This window comes from Aotus nancymaae, unplaced genomic scaffold (genome assembly GCF_030222135.1).
Source record: "Aotus nancymaae isolate 86718 unplaced genomic scaffold, 86718_ANA_hifiasm-v0.15.2.pri h1tg000030l, whole genome shotgun sequence".
NCBI classification, from domain to species: Eukaryota; Metazoa; Chordata; class Mammalia; order Primates; family Aotidae; genus Aotus; species Aotus nancymaae.
Window position 1 is genome coordinate 23,108,365 of NW_026988443.1, and position 20,473 is coordinate 23,128,837.

Here is a 20,473-nt window from a genome sequence, read left to right on the forward strand (position 1 = left end):
GCAGCACTGGGGGTGCTTTGAGGTGGGCACAGATAAAGTCAGAGCCCAGAGGCCTGGCGTGGTGAGACACTGCTAGGTCTGGCTGGTTAACAGTGCACCCAGGGCTGGCAGGGGTAGGGATGGGCAGCAGCTGTTAATCAGGGAGGCTGGGCCGCTGGGTGAGTCAGATGCAGCACGGTGGCTGCTCAGCGTATTTCACAGCACGGGCCTAGGGTTTCTGGCGCAGAGACTTTGCCTCCTAGACGTGTATAGTTAAGGGTGGGGTGTCCCCTAGAGAGGGTGTGGAGATAGGAAGGTGGTGGGCATTGGGTGGAGCAAGCCGTGAGCAAGGGAGAAGCAGGTGTGGTGGTGGGGCGCAAAGGGAACTGAGAGTGGCCACAGGGAGGTGGAGCCTTGGGGAGCCCTGCCTTGCCAGGGCCATGCCTTTGAGGACTGTAATGACTACTGGGTCACTGCAGACAAGGAGGGGTCCTCTGGGCGGCGCAGCTAGGGAACATGGGCCTGAGGGGAGGATCCCCTGCATTCACTTAGTTTGCCCCAAGTTGGGTTTTTGTTTGTTTTTGGTTTGTTTTGTGTTTTGAGACGGAGTCTCGCTCTGTCACCCAGGCTGGAGTGCAATGGTACAGCCTCTGCCCGCTGCAACCTCCACCTCCTGGGCTCAAGCGATTCTCCTGCCTCAGCCTCCCAAGTAACTGGGATTACAGGCACGTGCTGCCACGGCCAGCTAATTTTTTTGTATTTTTAGTAGAGATGGGGTTTCACCGTGTTGGCCAGGATGGTCTCAAACTCCTGACCTCAGGTGATCCACCCACCTCGGCCTCCCAAAGTGCTGGGATTGTAGGCTTGAGCCACCACGCCCGGCCAGGTTTGTTTAACTTAAATGCTTAGCCTGTCCGGATAGCGTTGCACCTCCACTGCACAGAGCAAGCTGGCTCACGTCATCCCTTCTGCTCAGAACATGCGTGCTGCATCTGCGTCCTGCACTTCAGGAGGGATGAGTGGCCCTCTGGCTGGTTGGGGGTCTGGGCGGTGACCCACCTGAGGCTGCCTGCCCTCCCCCAGCACACCACGAGAAAAAAGGAAGACAGGGTGTCTCACTGGACTTTCTTGGTAAAGTTTTGGAAAGAAAATGTCCAGAACAAAGGTCAGCACCTCTGAGAAAACAGTCCATGCAGTTTCAACCAGATTGGCCTTAGGAAATAGGCCCAACTGGAGGTGGAAGCAGCTCGTCCCTCATCTGTTCTCCACTTGCTGCCCCTTGGTCCTGGCACTGTCCTCTTGCTCCCCGCTCCACGGGACTGCTCCTTCTCAGAGCCCTTGGAGGAGTCCTCGGAGGTCCTCCCCTGCCCACTCCTTAGGGGCTGGACTTTCCCTTGCCTCTTCCCTCCTTTCTTGGCTGATTCCTTATGGGTCACCTGTTTCTAGAGCCCAGGTATCTCCTGATCTCTGACCTCATGTATTTGATTGACAACTCTACATCTTCCTCTAGAAGTTCATTACTCCTCTTCCTCCCCCTTCCCCACATACAGCTCTGTCTCCTGAGTAGTTCTGGGCCTTCGACCTCCTCCACACCCTGTCTCTTCTTCCCAGTCCACAATTCTGCCCCCCAGCCCCCTGGATCCATTCCCACATCCATATCCCAGTTCGGGGCTTGCCCTCTCCAACCTAGACACTGCCACAGATTCCACCTGGTCTCTCTCCCCCGGCCCACCTGGCAGCTGGTGGGATCTTCCTAAACTACACATCAGACCACACTGCTTCCTGTGGCCCTTCAGTAGTGCCTGCGGACTCAAGGAGGTTGCCCAGGCACCAGGGCAGGGAAGGGCAGGCTGTACCCAGCGTCCTGATTGCTCTGTCTCCTCTTGTTCCTGGAGCTCCAAGGGCCCTGACCTGAGCAGTCCCCCACTCTGCCCTTCCAGGCCTCCACACTTCTGTTTGGGCTGTTCCCTGACGACCCTCATCTGTGTGAAGGAATGTGGCCTCAGCAGAGGAGCTCAGGGTTCAAGATTCACAGAGAAGATCCCTCCTTCAAAATTCAGCCAACCCACCCATGGCTCCAGGGATAACTAGAGGACCTTAGGCTCAGGGCAAACAGGTCCTTTCTCTCTTGGCAGCTGAGTGTTTCTGTGCATGTATTGCACAAGCTTGCAGTCTGCATACTAGAAAGGTAGGTAATCAGCCCCTGATAGATCTGACACCTTCAGATCTATCAAGCTAGAAACAGAACTGAGAGACAGGAGGCTCAAGTTATGTCAGCAAATTCATCCTTCAAAGCAGAAGGAGAGACGGCCTTGTGTGTGTGGATCTGTGGGTTGTCTCTGCAGGACCAGGGACCTTGCCCATGTGAAACCCTGGGGTTAGGGGGTAAGGTGCTCCCCCACCCACCCCAACTTCCAGTCCCAGGGAATGAGCGTTCTATTTTCTAACTCTGAGGCCAGACTAGGAGACCAGAGCCTGTGCCCCGCACTCCCCCTGTAAGCTCTCAGAATTTTACTCCATCATCTGACCCTAGCTGTGTGTAGAGTAGGTAGATAATAGGAACCCCTGCCAACCGAGGACAAGTGGCAGCCCTGCCCCCTGCTGACCTGGAGCTGCAGCCAGAATGGGCTCATCTGAGGCCACCTGCTTGGGACCTCAAACTCATTCCCTCCCTCCCTTCCTTTCTCTTTCCCTGCTGAAGTGGGGACAGAGCTATGAGCCAGTCCATGGCAAAGACAAGAGGGAGACTGGAAACGAGCATCAGAAAGGCAGGAGTAGCGCTTTTCGGCCTTTTGGCTAAGATCAAGTAGAAAGGCAGGAGTAACGGGGCGCCTCTTGGGGACATCAGAGAAGACATCGCCTAGCACACACCTCACAGAATGTGCTTTTCACACTAGGGGTGCATCTACACTGCACAACTACCCCAAATAGGTACGGCTGGCCCCACTTACAGATAAGGAAACAGAGACTCAGAGAGGTAAATGGTGGTCCATGAGAGGTGCAGCCAAGTCACCTGACTCCAATTTCCTTTTTCTCTCTACTTTTCTTGCCAAGGCTGAATATAAGTGATATGCAAACATATCCAGAAATACGTAAATGAACACCATCCAGAACCACCCTTACTTCCAGGACAAGTTCCTGGGGAAGAGTAACATTCCCTACACTGTCCCTCTTGTCCTTCCCCCTCGATTCCCACAAAACAAGACCTTTGCCTCTTTTTTCGGTCCCCTGCAGGTAACATTTGCCACCCACCCCCACTGAGCCCTTGGTGAAAACTCCAATGGTCTCCTTCCTCCTTCCCTGCGAGCTGCTGGTCTCATCTATTTCCCCTTTCCTTCTTCCATCCAGTAACCGCCACCTTGGATCCCCACATCTCCCTGCCCCCAGCCTGGTGACCACACTGACAACCCTGAAAACACTTACTTTGTCAATATTTGGGAAGGAGTGGGTTCTTACAATGGTCTTGTTCTGGCTCCTAGTCTGAGGTTTCTGACTGTCAGGAGTCGCTAGCTTCTGCTTTTATTCCTGAGACTGGCCCAGTAGTCTGAATTACTTCTTTGGGATGGAGTCAAGAGTAGAATTACTCAGTAAACTTTAAAACTTCTGATTCATACTGCTGAACTACTTTCTACCAAGGTTCTGTCAATTTACTGATTGTTTGAGAATGCGTGTTTCACAACATCCTTACCAACTCTGGGTTTTAACATTAAAAAAATGTGTTTTTAGCACTTTAGGAGGCCAAGGCAGGCAAATCACTTGAACCCAGGAGTTGGAGACGAGCTAAGGCAACATGGCAAAACCCAGTCTCTGCAAAAAATACAAAAATCAGCCAGGTGTGTCAGCGTGTACTTGTAGTCCCAGCTACTCAGGAGGTTGAAGTGAGAGGAACGCTTGAGCCCAGGAGGTAGAGGTTGCAGTGAGCCGAGATTGCACCACTGCACTCCAGTCCCAGAGACAGTAAGACAGGTCTCAAAAAAAAAAAAAATGTTTTTGATAGTTTAGTGGAAGCGGTATCTGGTTACATTTTTCAGGGTACTTAATTTGTATTCCTTTACTTTTATGAAGTGCTGCTTCAAATCTTTTTCCCATATATTGAAGGAATTAGTATTTTCTCCATAGACTGGGTGTATTGCACTCCACTTGAGGTCAGGATGGGACCCAGATGGCCAGCTCCAGATTGCTCACCCCAGAGCTGTGGTTTTCAAACATTTTAACAAGCAGGAGAGCCTTTTCTTAATCTCACAGACTATCTCTATAAAAACACTAACAAGTAGCCCATGAGGAAAGGCTTGGAGCACCCCCTTACCCACCCCCACCCCACCCCTCTGGTTCCAGAAGCCTTGGTTTTACCTGAGGAGGAGCCACTGGGACTTTACTGTCCTTGTCTCTGAAGAGCTGTCACCACAGACCTGAAAGGAGATGGGCAGTTCACAGAGGTGCCTGGAACAATCTCGGGAACTCACCCAACAGCCAGCAAGCAGCCCAGAACAGGTGAGCCAGGTACAAAGACCAAGAGGCCTCACCTTCGGCCAGAGGCACTGCCACACCCTCCACGTTGCCAGGGTGAAGGTGTGTGCCTGGCAGTTCCAGCGGACGAAGTGCAGCCGCAGTGGGCGGGGCCCGAGGTTTGTGTGAGGATTTTCAGGGAGGAGGGTTGCCAAGAGGGGAGGACTCCGAGGATGGGATGGACGATCCCTCCACGTGGACACTGGGACCCAGGCCGGGCTCAGAGGGTGCGGGGTGAAGGTGGAGGGTGGGAAAAACGTGAATTCAAAAACTCCAGCCGCAGGGCCCAGGGTTAATCTGATGGGAGAACCTGAATAATCAGAGCTTTAGGAGCTTTGTGCTATCTTGCTTCTCTAAGATACTTGAGGGTAGGAGAGAGCTGAACTCAGGACAGGGAAGAGGGACAGTGGCCACCGGGATGGGGTGGATGAGGGGACGAAGAGCAACATTGAGAGGAACCAGAGGGATCTGGTGGCAGATAAGGGGGAGGGTAGGCAGGCCAGCGGAAGGGAGGCTCAGCAGGACACCTCGTGAACCCAATGGGGTCTTCAGAGGGAACAGCTGGGAGGGAACTCATGTGACCCTAGGCCTTTGGACACGATGTCACCGCACCCCTTGCTGACAGAGGTGAGGGATCCTGGCACTATGCTCTGGGGACGCTGCCCTCCACACTTGGGCCCCGTCCCAGTTTGTAGTCCCCGCCCTTGCCCGCTAGTCCCGCCTCTGGCCTCAGCCCAGGCCTTCTCCTACCAACCTGCCAAATCCTTGGCTGCAGGGCCCGCCCCCTATCTCAGGCCCAGTCTCTGCTTCAAGTTCAGCAACCCCTGCCCAGTGCCCAGCGCAGCCACAGCTGTCCTTGTTCGCTCCACCTTAAGTCAGTCCCATGGCCCAGCCCAAAGCCCTCTTACCACCCCTTCATCCGGAGTAGGATGACCCATCACTCTTCATAACCCATCCCTTATGTACACTTACTATGCAAATCACCCAAACTTTCAGAAGAATATGAAAGCCGAGGCCCAGTCCATTCTCTGTCCCCTAGCTGAAGATGTTGCAGCCGTGCTGGCAGGAGCGTCTCCTCCACAGCAAACAAATGGCTCCCTTCTGACTACAAATTTGCACAGAAAAGGTTTGGGCTCCAGTGAGTCCCCGTTCTGGTCTAGGCCATTGATCTTGGGCAAGTCATTTAGCCTCTGAGCCTCAGAGGCTCCCTCCTCTGTAACACTAGGGGCCACTACAAGATCTTGGATGGCCATGGCCAGTACCAAATGAGCACAGGCACTGGAGATTGCCAGATCAGAGTGGGAAGAAGGAAGCCAGAGCCCGGCAGGTCCACGCTCTGCACGTGGTGACCTGGGTTCCCCAGGAACCCTTATGTCCACATGGATACCCTGGCTTTTGCCCTCTGAGCTAAGTACCTGGCAAGCACCCCTCCCCAGCCTGGGGAGTCCAGCCTGCCGGGAAGCAGAGAGTGACCTGCTGTCCTGGCCTGTCCTGGCCTGTCCTCTGTCCTTGGGACTCCTGCCTCTTTACCCACCGTTAGCTGACAACCTGCATGCACCTCTGTCCTTCACCCTCTTGCTGGGCTGACCTGACCCAGACCACAGGCTCTCGAGCATCTGGCATTGGACATAAAGGAGGCAGAGCACTCCTGAGCCATTTGAGCCTGTGTGACTCCCAGCCCTCACTGCCCTGTCTGTAAGTGGGGAGGAGCTCACCTCTCATCCCTCAGTGAGAAGTTTGTCAAGAAGGATCTTTGGCCTCCAACATTTCCCAAACTGTCCCCCACCAGCTGCACAGCTGCACGCCCCCCTCCCCACCCTCTACCTGCACTCCCATGCCCCACCGACTCTTCTGAAAAATCTCTGCATGATTTTTTTTTTCCACAATAGAATTAAATGACAAGAACTGGCTATTTAGGGAGGGGTTCCTGAGGGGAGATGGAATCTCGACAACCTTGAAATTATAGGCCCTTGTCTTTTCTCAAAAGAAAAGAGAAACATGTCAGATCATTGATATTCTGAGCCAGGCCTTGTTTTGAAATATGCTCTCCCCCTATCCTTTCACAAACCACAGACTTTTTCCCTCTTTGAAAATAAGATCACATCAAGTCAGGGATTAGAAATGGGAAAAATTCAATCAGAACCTCCCTCTGCCAGCTACCCATCTCAATATACTCCCAGGCGAGCAGAATCCGCTCCTGCTCCAACCCTGCTCAGCATCATCATTCAAAACGCACCGGTGGTAGGAAAGGGTGAAACAGAAGAACCTTTCATCCCCGGCTGAGCGGGGCCTGCAGTGCTGCTCTCCTGGCTCCGGCAGGCTCGTACCTGGGCCGAGTCAGGCCTCTGGCTTAAATAGGCAGTGGGAGCAGAGCGGGGAGGGCCTGGGGGGCGGGTGTGGAAAGTGGGCCATTTACCCAGCACAGCAAGGCAGTGTCCTCGGAGCCAACAGTGGTCCCAAGCACGCACCCGCCTGCCTGTCTACCAGGAGGCCTCAAGCCCACAGGCCCCAAGACCGCAGACTAGCACCTGAGGTGACCCCTGATGGACGTGCAGCTCCAAGGGAGACTACGTCCCTGGATGCACTGAGCTTGGTCAGGTTCCTGGATACCTCCACCTCTCCTGTGTAGCAGAACCAGCTGTGGAGATGGACGGACCCGTTCCCCAGGGCCTCTCTCTAAGCCTTGGTTTCTGCCTTCTTAAAATGAGGATAACACTGACTTCACAGGTCCAGAAATAATGTTTGTAAAGGGCCTGGCACCTAGGAGGTTGATTTATTTACCCACATGGTGATACTGGGGCCAGGTACCTTCGATGAGGCTCGAGCCTACAGGTTTAGTAATGTACGCAAAGTGGCACAGCCTTCCATCTGTCAGTGTCGGACTACATGCAGACCTGGGACCGCTCAGCCTCATTCTACAGTTGAAGTTTAGGGTGAGTGAAGGTGAAGAGCGGCTGCTCACCTTGGGGAAAAGTCTTGACTGAACCCTAGTGAAAGAGTTACCTTTAAGCCCTCAGTGTTACGGGAAAGGCGTCCTGATCCAGAAAAGGAAAGAATTCAGGGCGAATCCACAGAGTAAAATGAAAGCAAGTTCATTAGCGAAGAAACAGAAGAATGGCTACTTCAGAAACAGAGCAGCCCTGAGGGTGCTGGTTGGCTAGTTTTATGGTTATTTCTTGATCATGTCCTAAATGAGGGGTGGATTATTTATGAATTTTCCAGGAAAGGGGTGGCCAATCCCTGAAACTGAGGGTTCTTCTCCTTTTTAGACCATATAAAACCAAGAGTGACTTCTGGAACATTGCCCTGGCATTTGTAAACCTTCATGGCGCTGGTGGGAGTATCTTTTGGCGTGCTAATACATTATAATTAGCATATAATGAACAGTGAGGACAACCAGAGGTCGTTTTGGTCACCCTCTTGCTTTTGGCAGGTTTTGACTAGCTTCTTTACTGCATCCTGTTTTATCGGCGGAGTCTTTGTGACCTGTATCTTGTGCTGACCTCCTATCTCATCCTATGACTAAGAATGCCTAACCTAGGCTGGATGTGATGGCCAACACCTGTAATCCCAGCACTTTGGGAGCCTGAGGCAGGCAGATCTCTTGAGCTCAGGAGTTTGAGACCAGCCTGGGCAACATGGTGAAACCCTGTCTCTAAAAACTATACACATACTAGCTGAGTGTGGTGGCGCATGCTTGTAGTCCCAGCTGCTTGGGAGGCTGACGTGGGAAGATCGCTTGTGCCCAGGAGGTTGAGGCTGCAGTGAGCTGTGATGGCACCACTGCACTCCAGCCTGGGTGACAAAGTGAGACCCTTTGTCAAAATAAACAAACAAAGATTAAGAATGCCTAACCTTCTGCGAATGCAGCCCAGTACATCTCAGCCTCATTTTAGCCAGCATGTTTTCAAGATGGAGTTGCTCTTGTTCAAACACCTCTGACACCAATACCAAGGCAAGGGAGGGTGGCATGGTTAGACAGGTTTGGTCAGGCAGCCTGTCTGCATTTGGGTGAGACTCTCGGAGAGAGATGCAGAAGTATCCCATAGTAGCTGCTAGGGATGGCTGGTGAGAGAAGCTGCCCCTCAAACCTGCTGGGTCTCCGAGTAACACTATAGGGAGGTGAATGTCTCACGTGGTTGGTTCAAATTGGTTTTCCAGTGAGTGGGACAGTGCCCCCACGTTAGTGAACAAAGATTAGGACATCAGCTAATGGAGAATTAAGACAAACAGTAATTCCTTTGTCATTTTGTGCTTGAAAAAGTTCTGCCTTTTAAAGTGCAAATAAATCTGCTAGTAAATAATTGAAGTCACATGAGGGAATTGTCTTAAACAGGAAAGGTACACATTTTTGTTTTGATTAATAAAATGTTAACTCCTCAGTTCTCCCAAAGTAGCAGCAAAACAGAGGGCCTGGATCTCTGTTAGTTGGACTCAGAAGGGAAATCAGCTTGACTGTAAATACTGATGAAGTTATGATTACATGTGAAGCCCATTCATATGCCAGTCATTAATTGTTGTGTATATTGTGGACCTGACACCCTTTTGGAAGTTTGGATTACAAAGGTGGGAGGCACACTTAGAAAGAGTGTGCACTTCAGAGTCCAATCTAAGTTCACATCTGGCCCTGAGCAACACTGGGCCTTCATTTAGGCTCTCTCAGCCTTGGGTTTCTACTACTTTGCAAGGTTGTTGGGAGAATTAGATGAGATGATATTGGTGAAAACTCTTTGTAGGCATTCAGTGATCAGTTATCCATTTGGAAAGATAATTCCACAGGAAGCATGGGGTGGGCAGGAGGGGAGACAAGCAGGAAGGCCAGGGCAGTAGCCAAAGCAGGGAGACGGCAGAACCAAGGCAGTGGGAAAAGAGAGGGGTCACGAATCTGGGGGACATCTGAGAGGGTAGAATGGTGTTATGGACTGAATGTTTGTGTCCCCAACAGATTTGTATGTTGAAGCCCTAAACCCACTGTGTGCCTGCATTTGTAGATGGAGGCTCTAAGGAAGTATAGATGGTCTCTGACTTATGATGGTGCAACTTAAGAATTTTCAACTTTTCTTTTTTTTTTGTTTGCCTCACTCTGTTACCCAGGCTGGAGTGCAGTGGCGCCATCTCGGCTCACAGCAACCTCCACCTCCTGGGTTCAAGCGATTCTTGTGCCTCAGTCTCACATGTAGCTGGGATTACAGGCGCCCACCACTACACCCAGCTAATTTTTTTTTTTTTTAGTAGAGATGGGGGTTTCACCATGTGGGCCAGGATGGTCTCGAACTTCTGACCTCAGGTGATCTGCTCGCCTTGGCCTCCCAAAGTGCTGGGATTACATGCATAAGCCACTGTGCCTGGCCAAGATTTTTTTTAGCTTTTCAATGATGCAAAAGTAATAGACATTCCATAGAAACTGTACTTTGAATTTTGACCTTTTCTATTATTTTAGTTTATTATAAAATGTTAGTTATTATTATAAAATAGGCTTTGTTAGATGATTTTGCCCAACTGTAGGCTAATGTGAGTGTTTTGACTATGTTTAATGTAGGCTAGGCTAGGCTACAATGCTCGCTAGTTTAGGTATATTAAATGCATTTTCAAGGAACTGTGTTTTCAACATACAATTGCTGTATAGGGATGTAACCACGTGATAAGTTGAGGAGCATTTGTAATTAAGTTTAAAGGTGGTCATTAATAAGGGTGGGTCCTGATCTGATAAGATTAGTATTCTTATAAGAAGAGATGCCGGGCCAGGCTTGGTGGCTCATGCTTGTAATCCTAGCACTTTGGGAGGCCAAGGCAGGAGGATCACTTGAGGCCAAGAGTTAGAACAGCCTGGCCAACATGGTGAAACCCTGGCTCTACTTAAAAGACAAAAATTAGCCAGGTATGCACCTGGCTGTGGCATGCACCTGTGGTCCCAGTTACCTGGGAGGCAGAGGTTGCAGTGAACTAAGATTGCGAGACAGAATGAGATGCTGTCTCAAAAAAAAAAAAGAAGAGATGCCAAAGTGCTCACAGGAACCAAGGAAAAGCCATATATAGACTTAGTGAGAAGGCAGCTGTCTACAAGCCAGGAAGAGAGCCCTTACCAGAAACTGAATCAGCCAGAACCTTGATCTCAGACTTCTAGCCTCTTACCTGTGAGAAGCTAAATTTTGGTTGTTTAAGCCATCTAGTCTGTGGTATTTTGTTATAGCATCCCGAGCAGACTTTTACAAATGGATGGGGACCAAGGGGTAGTTGGGTAGCATGAAAATGGACCAAGAGACTGGGCGTGGTGGCTCATGCCTGTAATCCCAGCACTTTGGGAGGCCCAGGCAGGCAGATCACTTGAGGTCAGGAGTTCAAGACCAGCGTGGCCAACATGGTGAAACCCCATCTCTAGTAAAAATACAAAAATTAGCCGGGTGTGGTGGTGCAAGCCTGTAGTCCCAGCTATTCGGGAGGCTGAGGCAGGGGAATTGCTTGAACCTGGGAGGTTAAGGTTGCAGTGAGCCAAGATGGTGCCACTGCAGTCCAGCCTGAGCGACAGAGTGAGACTCTCTCAAAAAAGAAAGAAGAAAGAAAGAGAAAGAAAGAAAAAAAAAAGAAAGAGAAAGAAAAAAAAAGAAAGAAAGAAAGAAAGAGAAGGAAAGAAAGAAAAAGGAAACATGGAACAGGAATTTATTCAGCAGTCTCCTGGTTCAGGTAACTATATGGCTAGTAAAGTTGCTCACTTTACTAGTGGGTGGGTGAATGGGTGAAGGCAGGGTTTGTGGTGTTTTGTGACATTTGCATAGACGTGCCCAGACGGAAGTGGGATAGTCAGACCCAAAACTCAGAGTTGAGGTCTGGATTGGAGCCGGTTTGAGAATTATTAGAGTGTAGGTGAACTCTTGAGAGTGACTACATTTTGTCAGATCACTTATTCTTTCTTTCTTCAATTGGTCCATTCTAATTCTAATTTCTTGTTATGTAAGATAGCTTTTGTCTTTCATATTTTTGTAAAAGTCAGATATTCTCCTTTGCTTTAAAAAAGTATAATTGTGCATAACTTTCCCCTAATTTTTACTTGACTTTGTTTTCCCCTACTTGTAGAGAACAAGTCTTGTTTAGGAGCATAAGTGATGTGATTAGAATCCACTTGTGCAGTTAGAATTGCACATTTTTTTTTAAGGCTCATTTTGTCTTCAATGTTTGTGATGTCAGTTCTCTTGTCATTCTTACCCAATTTCAGAAGAATATATCTCCCTTCATTTCAGCTTGTTGGATAATTTATAATTCAAAATTTAAACTAGCAAATGCTTATTTCTTTTTCTCAGAGTTGCACTTGAAAGGCACAGTGTGTTTTCTTTAGTTCTAGGTGGAGCTGTTTTTTCATTTCTGGAAGCTTTTCTTATATTATTTCTTTTCTGATGTCTCCTTTATGTGTTACTCCATTCATCTCTCTCTTCTAGGCCTACTTTAGGACTGTCATACCATTTTCCATTTTCCAAATCATTTATTTGCTCCTCTGTTTCCTTTGTCTACATTTTTGGTTTCATGTCTTACCTTACCTTCAACATCACTAATTTCTTTGTTCTATTTGTTTCTGTTATGCCAATTACTACTTCCAGTTGTTTTCCAATTGTTTTATAATTTTCACCATGGAATTATGGCTATTTTTTTTTTCTGATCTGTTTCTGTTAGCATTTTATTGTCATTTATTACTTTCAGAGTAGTTATCCAGTTCATTTTATTTGTTCCTTCAGATTCCATCATTTAAAAAATAAATTAATTGACATTTATTGGGTGCCTACTGAGTGCAGACACTGCTGTTCATCATTTAGCACTTGTAGCCATCTGCTTTCCCTCTAACTTTAGTACTGCAGGACTCAGAATTCTTTAGTCACAGCTGCTTTAGGCAGGTTCTGATTAACTAATTCATTTATTTTATCTTGTTCCCCAAAAGACTTATGATAACTTAAACTGTATCCTACGGACAATAAGAGACTTTTTTGTTTGTTGAAATAGGGAATTAGAGCTATGGGAAAACAGAAAAAACAAGAGGCAACCAGGCAGAGCTAGAGACAGAGAGAGAGTGAGTGAGGTGAAGTCTCTTTCCAATGGTAGCCTCAGGTGGGCACACAGATGTGTTTTATGACTGAGGCTTGTCCTATTGATTTTTTTGGTGGTGTTGAATGACCCTTTGTTTTAAATTCTTATTTGAATAGCTGTAGTGTAAAAGAGGCCCCCGTGGCATCACTCCCTTCGCTAGCCCCCGCGAGTGGGAAATGCTTATATATATCTTTCCCAAGGGGGCTGGAATTGGAAAAAAAAAAAAAAGAGGCAGAATTATAGGTGATAGTGTGGGCTGGTAGCACGTAAAACAGTGTAACAGTGACCCCCAACCTCATGGCTCACCTTCCAAAAGTCTGTATTGATTGAACAACTCATTAGCTATGTATTTCCTGTACTCAGAATCAGAGATTTTCCCTGTGTTGGGTGGTAACTGTAATCTGGTTGAGAGGAAGGCTTCTCAAGGGCTCTCTGTTCCCACAGAACTCCAGAGTGGCCTCATTTCACACTTCTCGGGAACCAGCTTTTCGAGTGACAGATTGATTGGTGTATGGGTGGTTACCAAAAAAGATTCTATTTTATTAGCTGTTTGTCTTGCAAAGTGAAGTAGTTTTTTTTTTTTTTTTAAACTTTATCAAAATGTCATCATCTCCAGGGTTTAGAATGTACCCTCTGGCTTCAAGGGAAGATCTCAGTCCCATAGTGAGTCCCATAGCTATCATGTCCCAGTTTACCTCAAGCCCTTAAGCGACAAGAAGCCTGAGTCAGGGCAGCTGAGCTCAGGCCTGTGGCTGCCCTAGTCTGGACCCACTTAGGGGCTGATCCTGAGGGGCAGCTAGCTGAGCACCAAGGGGACAACTCTAAATTTCATCCCGGTGCCTAAACTGCCTTAAAAAAATATATCAAGGGAAAAGTAGCATCTAGACATTCTTATACATGAGAGACCATGTTTATATAGGTAATGTTGCTTTTCTGTTTGAGAAGGATATAGAAAACATTCCACTTACTTTTTTTTTTTTAATTAAAAATGAGGAAATATATTAAACAATGAAAAAGACCTTGGTTTCCTATTGTGGCAGTTAAAGAGAGAAAAACAGACTTAAAGTGGTTGCGTGAAGGCAGGAGCAGAGTCCTGTCTCATGGGTGCCTCAGCACAGTGTGCCTGGCCTGGGCAGCCCAGCCCTGCCCTTCCAGCCTCAGTGGGCACAGCCCCTAGTTGTCCACTCTGTCCTCGACCCCTCCTTCAGCTGCAAGTGTCCTGTCCAGAGTCAAGGCCAATTACTCCCAGTTCCTGAGTCTGTTTCTAGTCCCTGTTCCCCCTCTTTCCCTGGCTGTCACCTCCACCAGGGCCTCCTCCTGTCTTGACTGCATTGAGCTCCTTCCCTCCTAATTGGGCTAAAGCCTGTGATCCTCCCACCAGCAGCTCTGAGCTCACTCCGCCCTTGTCCAGCATCTCCAGATCTCCCTCTACCCCTAGGATCCATCTTTCTACCTGGCCTGGCTTGAGGGCCCCTAGTGACCAGGCCCTGCCCTCCCCAGCCTCATTTCTGCCCCTCCCTCTCTCCCACTGATTTGATCTGATGGCTCCGACCTCTAGCTTTCATTGTTCCTAGAACATACCAGGCTCTTTCATGCCTCCATGCCTTTGCACATGCTGTCCCTGGTGTCTGAAACACCCCAGGTGGTCCACCTGACACCCATCTAAGGCTCAGCTCTAAAGCTTTGAACCCCCCTCCCCTCAGTCTCACACCCCTGGGCTTTGTACTGGCAGCCTGGAGCCCCCTGAGCTCCAAGCACAGGGCCCAGTCCCTGATAGAGGCATTCCCGGAACCTCGGTCTAATCAATAAAGTGATTTCTAGCCAGGCGGGCATGTCCATCACCAGAAGGTTCGATTCCCTTTGTACACACCAGGGGGCACAGCAGGAGCTGTGAGAAACTGCTCCCCATGGTTTGAATTAGTGCTTCAATCTCAGTGAGACTACTTTGTCATAAAACAAAACAAAATGAAAACGCAACATGGAGACTTCACATTGAAAAGTGTGTGAACTCACATGTGTGTGTTGTGAGTGCCTGTAGCTTACTGGAATCATCATCCTCATCAATACGATTACATCAAAAATGTTTTGGGGCACCCACTGTGTGCGAGGCACTGTGTTCAGAGCATTCAGTGCACAACGTCTTGTTTCATCCCCTAAGCAGCCTGGGGAGGGTAGGTATTATTGATCCCGCACTCAGAGATGAGAACTGAGGCTCGGAGGGGCATAAGTGACTTGCTCAGTCACACAGCTAGAGGGTGGCACAGATTCTGTGGGCAAGACTTATATCTATGGCCCCATCCTGGTTAGCATTTTGATTGGTAGGGCTCCCTAATACACAGGAGGCACCCACAGGTAAGGGAGGAAACTCCCAGGGGTTGGGAAGTCTTGCTAGCCACCACCCTCACCTCTTACCTGCACCCCTGCTCTGTCCCAGAGGGATTCAAGGTGGATGCTGCCATGATTTGTTCTTAACACTCAGGTATGAATTCATCCATCAACTGTTGTCCTGGATGTCTGAATGGTCAGAGAGCCAGTGGGGATTGGGAGGTATAAACCCAGCAGGAACCAGGCAGAGTTCTGCTGTGGGGCCGAGGGGCAATGGGGAACACCCTAGTCGAGCCCATTGTCTCTCCCTGGTGTCTCTAGGCCTTGTGCCCTCTCCATTTGTTCTCCAGACAGAAGCCAGAATGATCTTTCTAGATACATACTTGGGCACCCTCCCAGCTAACTCTTTCATAGTCCCCAGGATAAAATCCACGCCCCACGCACGTGTGCCTCCTCTCCTGTGCGCTTCTTGCCCAGCTTGTCCTCTGAGCTCTCCTCTTTCCTCCTTGGTCCCATTCTTTCTCCAGGAGAGCCTTTCCCAGCCTGGAATTCCACGCCTCACCTAGTTAACTCCTCATCTTCTTGCCTTTTTGGGGGGCCTTTCTCCAGGAAGCCTTCCCCCCTCCTCTGGTGGCAGTGCTTCATCTTAGGGCCTCCTACAGGGAGCCCCCATTGCTCCCGGCACCACCCCAGAGGTGGCCTCTAGAGGTCTGGGACCTGGGTCACAGGTCAAACAGGCAGGCAAGGCCAGGGGATGACAACCACAGGGAGGAATATCCCCCAAAGGCAGCCTTCCAGAGGGAGATGCAGAATCTGGTCGGGGAGGGAGGGAGTCCAAGAGGTGGGTGGGCCTCTGGAATGTGCTGGGGCTGTAGCCACCTGGACCCCTGCTGGAGCTGCAGCTGTGGATGTTGTTCTCAGGGAGAACAGGCGGAGGAAAAAAGGGGGTCAAGGACAGACGCTTGGGGCTCATCCCATTTTTGGCTTGGTGAGGAAAGAAGAGCCAAAAAGAGCACTTGGGAAAGGAAGAAGATCACAGAAAAGGTGGTTAAAATATAGCACTGTTTTTATTTAGTTCTCAAATAATCTTACTTTTTTCTTTTTCACTTAGAATAGCTGGAAAAGAAGGGCCCTACGTGGCAGTCCCTGGGATGAGAAAACCGTGTGTCAGAAAGCTGGTGCCGAATCCCTCATGCTATTTTTACCTTCCTGACACTACCTCTCTGGGCCCCACGGAGGATCCTGGCCTGAGATGGCCGAGCCGGAGTCTTCCAGGCCGATGTGGCCAACCTTCACCTTGTTCTCCAGAAACCACCAAACAGCTGGCTATTCATTTCCCTTGACCAGAAATAAATGCATCAGACAAGTGTTCTCAAGCAATCTTGAGGGATGTGAACACAAAATTACCCCATAAATTGCTTTTGTTTCCTCAGTTCAAAGTTGGTTTTTGGTTTGCATTAGTTACATTAAAATTGGACAGTAATTCATGTTCTTAAAATAGAATCTTCATGTTCCCAAGTTTAGAAAGAAAAGCCATCTAGGAATGAGAAAAATGTGGACCTATGTGAAATGCCATTCCATTAGCCACAGAATCTTTTATGGGCCGTGGTGGGAGCACCCGTCAGGCGGGATTTGTGGCAGAGCACCGAAGTGGAGTGTGTCTGTGGTCGCTTTTCATTCTATTCCCTGCTCCAGGTGAAGGAAGCCTTTGACATCGTGGCCAGGAGCTCCGGGGATTCGCTAACCTCTAATTACATTTCTTTTTTTAAATAGTGATTAACAGTCCCTCTGTTGATTCAAACATTTTAAAACACTGAGCCTGTAGTTGTTGGCTCTCAACAGAGAGCAAATCTTCCCGTCCTCCTCAGGCCTGCCTAGTCTCTGCCTACACCTCTGGGTTTTCAGACTCTCATTCAAATGCTGAAGCCAGAAAATGTCCCTCTGGGTGGGGCTTGGGGAGGTTACTTCAGGATTCAAAACCAGGACTAGTTAGGCTGTGCAGTGAGGCCCCATTTTCCCCACCTGGGGACTTCTGGCTTTTCCTATTACCTGGCTCCTACTCTGGGTTCAAGGTGAAGGAGAAGCCACCATCCTACCTCCACTGCCCATGGTCTAGTGCCCCATAGCATGTCCACTCACCACTGTGCTTCATTTATAAATGTCAGCCCCTGGTCCCACAGGCCTTGGATGTAAAGAGAACAACTCTGCTGTCCCCATGTCCCCCAGTACATCTGCTGCCTGGAATGGAGGGAAGTAGGGTCCCCTTCAAGAGCCAAGTGCCATCCATCCCATCTTGCGGACACCCACAAAGAAGAAGCCTTGAGGCCTAGGCTCCCTAGAGGCAGCTGATACAATGTAGGGGCGGGTGGGTGGGGAGGAAGGAAGAACAGCGGTCAGATAACCCACTGGCCGTTCTTCCTGGATTACTTGGAACCCAATCAGATGCTGCTTGCCTGGACTGCCATGTTGCCTTGTCTTCATCATTTGGAAAACTGCACCAGTGGCCAGGTAAGGACATTGCTTCCGTAGTGACCATGTCCAGAGAGGAGCCCCTTGTTATAAACACAGTACATCACTGACATCCACAATAAACCCAAAGCCCTGCCTTGTCTCAGGGCTAAGGCCGAGTTGGCCTGGGCCCAGCTTGTCTTTATAGCCTCACACCTCCCCACTCTACTCCATAGCAGGGCAGCTACTATTGTAGTCACCGTTTTACAGATGAGGAAACTGAGGCCAAGAGGGGTAAAGCATGCTACCAAGATCACGGTGGAGGAGCTGTGATTTGAACCCAGGTCTGTCTGACTCTAAAACCAGCATTCTTCTCAATCCACCCTGCCACAGAGCCTCCTCGTCCCACTTCCTGCCTCTGGCAAGTGGCCTCTAGAAGGTACCACCCTCAAATACGTGTTGGGGGTGATATGGTCCTAGGTAAGGGTCAGGGGCTTTGCAGAAGTGCTGGAAGCTGTGATGCTTCTTGAGTCCAGCCCACCTCTGCTAGGGTGTCCCCCTGACCTTGCCAGCATGACCCATTTGGGCTGTAATTTTAAACGATAATTATGGATTAGCTTGGTGACCATCAGGCCCTTCTGCTACATCCCAGGAAATGGACCTAACCCTGTTACAGGGCAAATCAGATATAATCAGCTCCTAATTCAATATGGTGGTTCTAAGTCACATTTATCAAGGGACAGAAGCTGGCCCATGGGTTAGACTACAGTAGTGGTTGTTAGATTAGACTCAGACAAGAATCCTCAACTTGCACTTTCTGACAGTTTTCTAAAAACTAAGTGGAAGAGATGAACTTTTTTAGTACCATATGCTACAGCTACACAGACTTGTATGTTCCACACACAGATGGGGGCACCTTTCCTACTGGCCATGTGTCCCTGCAGCCTTGATCTGCTGTGGTTGTGCCTCTCAAGCCCCGACAAAGGTGCCTAACACCTGGAACACTGCTCTGTTCAAAACCAAACCCGGGCAATCAGCCAGTGTGCAGGGCTAGCCATACCAGCCCCTTCTGTGTCTGAGGAGTGTAACTGAGTTCAGGCACATGGCAACTTCTGGCCAGCTCTGAGTGAGCAAGTATTTCTCTTCTAAATGGTGGTTTGCAGGATCACAAAGACCAAATAATAATCAGATTATTGGATGCTTGTGATTGGATCTGTTACTTCTGTACTGGATTGAACTTTTTTATCCTGGCCACCACCCCTCGCCTTCAGAGCACTGCCAGTGCTACTCACAGTGCCACCAGTGAGGTGCTGGGCCTCAGAGCTCAGACAGTGAAACAGAAGTACAGAATCTTGAATGAACCACCCAGGCTAGCATCAGTGAGTGGCAGAACTGTTTTGTGATGCTCCAAAGCCTCGACACTTTCCACAGCATCCCTGGGTCTCACCCTTTTTCTGCCCTAGTCCACCTGAGGGAAACACAGTGGCTAAGGGGAGGGGCATGCCATATACTGTTGCAGGGAGCACTTCAACATGTAGCTGACGCATTTGGACCTGACGTTGCTGGCAGTGGGGGCTTTCTGAGCCAATTCCTTAGGTTTTTGTTGCCCAGCTCAGTGGTGATGCCCAGCAGGGAGTAGAAAATGCAAAACTTGAGTTTGGGCTGTTGGGGCTGGGAGTGGAATTGGGGGTGATAGGGGTATAGGAGGGAGCAGGGGCTGCGGGGTGAGTGGGATGTTACAGGGAGTGAATTTGAAGACAGGGCCCTGTCTTTGGAACATGCTTTAGAGTCAGGGTGGAGGTGGGAAAGGGCATCTGTCCAAGAATCTCCCTGAATCCTGACCTCACCTAAAAGGTAATTGTCTGAGATCCCCACACTAGTAGCTGGGTGCCAGAAACTTCAGCTTCTTTGCAAGGGGAAGTTTCAGGGCAGTATGCTGGCCAGGACAGGAGAATTTCATAGGTACAAGGCAGGCTGCCATACCAGGTTTTCTGGAAGCCTTCTTAAAGCACCCAGGACCATATAAATGCCTTCCTCGCAGATCTTTAGAATCCCAGCAAGGCAAACATGCCAAATGGCTAAGAGGATGGCAGCTTCCAGTTTATCCTCACTTGTCATGGTTTTATATTCGGCTCTCCTTCCCAACTGCCAGCCCAGATGACCAACAGCGACCCCAGGCCCACACAAGACAATTCTCTGCAAATTCCAAGATGTGATAGCCACAAAAAGGCAACAAGGTTCTACAGAATCCTACCCAGCCTTCCTTAGCAGGACCTCCCTGCAAGCTCTGACTCTCCTTCACCCACGCAATGGCTGGCTAGTGACCTTCCTCTGAGTCACGTCTCTTTCCCTTTTAGACCGTCATTTCCCTGGCTCTTCCTACAATTAATAAGTTCTAATTCTTAGAATACATTTCTGATTCCATTATACTTGTAGTGATTCTGCCTCCCTGATTGAACCCTGAGTGATACAGCACCCCACCTCTGCAGGCCTCCATTTCTCTCCTCTATAAAATGGACATGGTATATGACATACAGCCCCAGAAAGGGGGCTGCATCTGGCTGCTGAGGGCCAGGAGGCAGAGATTGATTCTGTGTGCACATTTGTCATAATCTGAGGATAAGCAATAGGCCAGAGTCATGACTCAGTGTGGCTTTTCATCTTGCACAAGCTGTAGGAGTCCCACAGAGCAGGGCCCACGTGTGGTCAGTGGGCACGTTTGTGCTGGTGGTGGAAGGCGAGGTGACTCCTTCCAATGGGCTGTTCGGTAGTGATTGGTTACATAGCGTGGTGGGTGCTGTGCTTGAGTGTTCAAGGTAACAGCAGGTCAGTGCCTTTCCTGATTGGATGCTGGAATGCATTCAATAGTTAGAAATTCTTAGGAATGCAACCTCCAACTGGAATGTCATTCCCCTGGAAGACCAGTTTATGCTGAGTTAGGAGACTTCTAGGAAGATGCTGAGAAGGGCTTATTGGGCCTGAGATGTGCTCTGCCAACTTGCTGGAGGGGAGGCTTTGTTTCTGTAATGAGGATCTGCTAGTCTTGCCTCTGGAGTATGTAGAGTGGATTTGTAGACACCGTGCCAAGGTACAGCACAGAGCGTCATGCTCCCTCTGGCTCCGGGGCCTTTGTTCCTACAGTAAC

The 20,473-nt window shown here is 49.4% G+C and overlaps 1 protein-coding gene and 1 long non-coding RNA gene across 4 annotated transcripts in view; one reads left to right on the plus strand and one right to left on the minus strand.

Annotated features, from left to right (window-relative positions):
* The window catches only part of SMPD3 (sphingomyelin phosphodiesterase 3), an 89,952-nt gene that overhangs the window by 23,437 nt on the left and 46,042 nt on the right, over nucleotides 1–20,473 (minus strand). Inside the window, exon 2 of one of the 3 annotated variants that reach the window (XM_012437440.2) lies at nucleotides 4,330–4,388. The exons of 1 other annotated variant lie outside the window; for it this stretch is intronic. The gene's annotated coding sequence lies outside the window, so the exon portion shown is untranslated. Of the gene's footprint in view, nucleotides 1–4,329; nucleotides 4,427–20,473 lie in introns of those variants that run through there. One more of the 3 variants, XM_064383219.1, reaches the window with a different exon arrangement.
* Nucleotides 4,383–16,256, plus strand: LOC110568639 (uncharacterized). Its single transcript, XR_002478875.2, has 2 exons — nucleotides 4,383–4,470; nucleotides 15,992–16,256. It is a non-coding gene; the product is annotated as an uncharacterized LOC110568639 (long non-coding RNA).